Source organism: Miniopterus natalensis, chromosome 10 (genome assembly GCF_054644295.1).
Source record: "Miniopterus natalensis isolate mMinNat1 chromosome 10, mMinNat1.hap1, whole genome shotgun sequence".
Taxonomy (NCBI): domain Eukaryota; kingdom Metazoa; phylum Chordata; class Mammalia; order Chiroptera; family Miniopteridae; genus Miniopterus; species Miniopterus natalensis.
The window spans coordinates 24949833-24955237 of NC_142090.1; the positions used below are offsets into that span (position 1 = coordinate 24949833).

Genomic DNA, 5405 nt, shown 5'->3' on the forward strand with positions numbered 1-5405 from the left:
TTTTTTATACCACAGCAGTTTCTCTCAAAATTTTTTTTAGTTATAATACTGAAACTAGAAATTCTGAGTAGATATTTCCATTAAACTTACCACTTAGGACAGAGTCTAGAGAAAAATATATGGGCAAGAGAATATAAATGACTTTTTCACTCCCAATTTTCCCAATCTATCCTTATTCTTTGTTCATTTTCTCTGTTTTCATTTTAACTTATAGTCATATACTTTAATTGATTTTTTTAAGAACAACACTCTTCTGCTTGAAAATATGACTATAAAAGAAGATATGGACAGAAGTGTTAAGTAAATACAAAAGGAAGTAGGTCCCCCTTTGTGCCTTCCACTTGCTGTGTTCTATAAATGTTCTGCACCCCTCCATGGTTTTGGTAACCACATGTAGGTTGCCCTGCTGCTATAGAAACCTCATATATGGCATAGAGCTGTTGAAACTCCATAAATCAAGTACTTATAAGAAACCCTATAAAAACAGCTTCCCAAGGGGCCCTAGAAGGAACTCTCTGCTGGGGAGACGCTAGCCCTACATACCTGAAGCCAAGGTGCTGCCTCAATTCCCCTGTGTCTTGGAAACACTCTTTGGGAGGTGAGGACTGGCTTTACTCTTTGCCTTACTTTGTTCTACCCTTTGTCTCATGTTGCTTTACTCTGTCTGTTTCACTTAGTGCTCCAATAAATAGTGTTTTGTTGCCTCAACTCCATCTCAAGTGTGCATGGTGAATACATATTCAACCTCCAAATTCTGTGTCCACTTAAGACATAGCCCCTTGCCACTACAAGAAGTAACCCTGATATGTTAGTTTTCTATGGGAAATCACTCAAAATAGCCACTAAAGCAAAGTGTCAAGGAGTATAAAATTTTAGTCAGACAAAATAAATAAATTTTAGAAGTTTACTGTTCAATATTATGCCTATAGATAATAATACTGTATTGTACACTAATAATAAACATGTTAAGAGGGAGATCTCATGTAAAGTCTTTTACCACAGTAAAATAAAATAGTAATGTGTTTTCTTCTTGTGCATACTCCTCTCTTCACAGATTTTTAGATATGAGAAAGTGTTTACAAGCATCAGTTAACACTGTCTTCTATTTCACACAAAATAAAAGAAAAAGTAAAAGAATAACAGAGCTTCATAAGTTTATAAGGAAGAAATAAGTACAGATCCAAACCAGCATTTTTGAGAACTAAATCAAATACAGGCGACTTCGCAAGCCAACGTATTGTTAACTACTCAGGTGTAGTGACTTGCATTATTACCTGGCCAGCTCCCTCAGTACCTTTACATGGTGCCAAAGGACCTGTTAGCTTTTCCTAAAAGTGCTCATTTCCTACCAAGAGATGACAATTACCTGTCTCATCCTTCTCATAGACACTTAATCTCTAAACTGAAAGTGCTTCCTGCCAAATTTTGAGATGTCTTTATTTGAGGCAAGGACATCAAATCCATAGAGTATGCGAGCAAACCAAACCCATGACATAGAGAGTAAACACCATAGGAAAGAGCCCAATAGGCAACAAAGTCAAATGATGGCTGTCAAATTAGATGGTTGCTTGGTCAAAGGCAATGGGGTAGGCTCCAGAGATTAGATTAGAATTAAATAATTAACCCAAAGGATTGGAAGAGCTCACTGGGATACCAGATATAAACTCAGTGACTTGGAGGGATCCTCACAGACAGAAGCAGCTGCTGCTTCTGCTATAAACCTTGATGCTAACAACACACAGGCTGCATTCCAGCATCTAATTAACACGATAAAACACCTATGTTGTTACCCCATGTTCATAAAAATATAAAATAGATTGTTTTTTCCTTTCCTCAAGTGTCATTATAAATATGCTTTAGAATTTCTCATTATGATGCTCTCAGCAAACTAAATGTCTTTTCCCTATAGAGAAAAATTGAGTCCAGTCCATTAGGTCACCTGCATCATATAGCAGGGCAAACTGTACTCTGGTATCTTCTCCAGATTTCAGGCCCTTCCTCCTGGCATTGGAGACAAGCACCTTTTCTCTCAGCTTTCTAGTTCTGCAACCTTCTGGAAGAGTGTGGGACATGAAGTTTAATCCTCCCCTTTCTTTCCCAAATTTCTGATTGTTCCTTCTCATGCTGCTCTACTCCTTCTCTAATGAAGATTATATTTCTGGCTTATACAAGTTAGATGCTGGTACAGTATTTAGCAGTTTTCAAAAGGGTATCACCTTATTGTTTCATTTCCGCTTCGAATTTAAATCTGCTATAAGTTAAGGAGGAGTTGTAATTCTCACTGTAGATATGAAAAAGAGAGAATCAAAACGTTAACAGATTTCCTCATGGAAACAGAGTTAATAATAGAGAAACAATTTTGTGATCCTGGCTGGACATTATACTTGTTCTTGCTTCTGCTTACCCTTGATTTCTTTCTGCAGTTAGAGTGTCTACCGCTTGAGAATGCAGTTAAAGGGCTCTGGCACTTAATTCAATATGATACATATAATATGTGACCAGTAATCTCCTCTAGGTTGTCTTTTTTTAAAAAAAGTCTTTATTGATTTCAGAGAGAGGAAAGGAGAAGGAGAGAGAGAGAAATATCAATGATGAGAGAGTCATTGATCAGCTGCCTCTGGCACGCCCTCTAGCATGTGCCTGCAACCCTGGCATGTGCTTTGACTGGGAATGGAAAGGGGATCTCCTAGATCATAGGTAGATGCTCAACTGCTGAGCCATGCTGGCAGGGCTGTAGGTTGTCTTAATAACCATTCTTAAAATACTGTAATTCAGCTGGAGAATTCATTCCTTAATGAATGATACATAAATGTACAGTGATGAGTGATTCAACACATAGCAAGTCTTGCTCCCTGCCAATTAAGGCAGTAGACTACTTTGAAATTTTACAAACAACTGAAACAGAGTTAGCACACACTATATACCAGAGATTTTTAACCAGTGTGCCTTCAAGAATTTTTAAAACATGCAATACCAGGGACAGTGACCTTGCCGGGCAGGCCTGGAGAGGACCAGCAGCCCAGAGCAAGGCAGCCTTAGCTGAACACTGTGCTGAGGAGACCTGGAGGCCACTGCGCTGGACCGCTGGGACCACCAGGTATGCTCCCTACCACTGCTCAACCAAGATAGATATGAGTGCTGTGCAAACAGTGATACTGTGCCTGGAGAAGCTGTGCCAATTGGTCTTCAGGAGCCTACTTGGCCACAATCCCCATCCACCAGCTGCAGCGTGAGAAGTATATGTATCTACTTTGCTGACGGGAGAATGTCTGCCTTGTACAGTAGCTGCTGTAGCACAAGTGCTTAAGGTGCCCTGAGCTGCCACCTTTTGGCCTCTTCGGAACCTGCAGCAGACTATGTGGAAGCAGCATGAGCTCTTCTGCTGCATATGCCCCTTGTGCCTGAAACACCCCACCCATATGAGCGCAAGTGGTACTCACACAAGCACCTGGTGCCACACCACAGGCTGGGAGATCCCAGGACATGTAGCTCCACCAGCACCTGCTCTGGAAGTTTTGCAAAGAGAGCTGCCTCGACCAGGCTGAGCTGCCAAAGCACCTGCATGAAACCACTACTTCTGCCACTCCTGTTATATAGGCTAGTCCAGGACTACTACGGGGACTGCTTATCTGCGTGAGCACTTCTGGGAGACTCATTCCCTGCAGTACATCAAGTAGTTCTCCCATGCCTTCTGTACCTATAGATATGGACCTCAGGGTCCACAGGACAGCCTGCCACAGCCGGAGCTGCTCTCAGGCCCCACAGAACCTCCAGATCAACAGGCAAGTCAGCTACATGCACAGTACTCACAAAGGGATCATCAGGTGGACAGGTACAATCGCAAGGGCCCAGCAGGCCAGGCCAGTGGCCAAGGAGCTCAGAAGAGGCACCAAGCAAGCTGGAGGTACAAGAGAGAAGAAGATTGAGAAGAGGTACCTGCTATCAGGGCCTCAGTAGCTTTGAAGCAGCCGCAAGAGACACAGAGGAATGAGGACCATGCAAGAATGAGGATGGGGAGGAGGGCAGCAGGCTCAAGAAGGATTCAAGGGTGTGGGGACCCTAGGAGCCTTCACCAAAGTCAGCAAAAATAAAAAGGTGGGTTCTGAGAAACTAGGTGCCGCATCACCATTGCCACTGCTCCTTGAAAAAGATGGGATCCCAGGGCCTGAACAGCTATGTCCATCCCAGGGCCCCCACAGGCAAAGCCAAACGGCCAGCCGCTGTCATGGTCAACCCCCACCCCTATCGCCACCCCCTCCTGCTCTGCCTCTGAGAGTTCCCCCAAGGAACCCTCTGCGCTCCCATAGCCCCTGGGGTCCCTCTGCTTCCCCATGTCCCAGGGAGACTTCCCAGCACCTAGCACCCTTCTTGCCCAGGACGGCCCCTCCCCCATGCTTTGGCACTGCGGTGTTCCTAAGGGCCACTCTACCCCCACCTCTGCTGGGTTTAGTACCCCAAGTTAGCAAGGCTTCTCCAGCCTGCTCAGCCCCCACCCAGCCTGTGTCCCCAACATTACCATCACCACAAAAGCATTCAGGCTGACAACAGCGCCCCGGGCCTACCTGGACCCCGAGAGTCTCTGGGAGAAGAACCTGAAGCTCATCCAGCCCATCCAGGACCTCCTGCAGTGACAAAGCCCACTTCAGTGAGTTCAAGAGTCACTTGCCAGAATTTAGACAGAGAATAATCTCCGCAGCCCAATATAACAAGAGCTGCCAGAACCTGCTTGGGGAAGAACTTGCAGAAAATATTCAATGAGCTCTGGTGCTCCTGCCCAACGGCCAAGCAGCAGGACCTGCTGTCTGCACACATGGACTTCAGGCCAAGGGAGGCTCTCTGGCACCAAGGCCAAGAAGAAAAAGAGCGAGTGGGAAGACAGCACCTGGTAAGCAGGCATGGACTGCTGTTTCACCCAGCCAGACAACAGGTGCTCCCAAATGGTGATGGCAGCCACCACCAGGCCCTGCACACTGCTCTGAATGATGACTGGCCCTTCCTGCAAGCTGTTGCCAGGACCCTTACAAAGCTCCCACTATTTGGGCAGGAGTAGCCACACCCATGAGCTTCCTTTGTTCCTTGTCCTTCTTCTCCTGGGCTGCTGGGCAGTCAAGTAAGGCCCTAGTGAGGCCACCTGCTCAAGCCCCTTGGTTAGCCTCCTGCCAGGGGTCACAGGGACCGCCCAGCCCACCATGTCAACACATTGTCAGGCAGGAGTCCATCTGGTTTCCTTCAGGGAACTGGGCAGATACCCCTACCTCAGTGGCGCGCCAGTCTTGGTTTGTATCTCATGATTTTGGGAGGTACCAGAGAAAGGAAGGGCCAGGATGCTGGGACTTGTCCATGTTGTCAGAGCCAGTGGCCACAATGGCTGGATCTAGGACCTCACAAGACTGAGGGCTACAGGA

The 5405-nt window shown here is 45.9% G+C and overlaps 2 pseudogenes; one reads left to right on the plus strand and one right to left on the minus strand.

Annotated features, from left to right (window-relative positions):
* Positions 1 to 3686, minus strand: part of LOC107524868 (transmembrane protein 132A pseudogene) — a 49837-nt pseudogene extending 46151 nt beyond the window's left edge.
* A 19-nt stretch (positions 3687 to 3705) lies between these two features.
* Positions 3706 to 5050, plus strand: LOC107524869 (E3 ubiquitin-protein ligase ZNF598 pseudogene; annotated as a pseudogene).
* Positions 5051 to 5405: the final 355 nt, after the last annotated feature.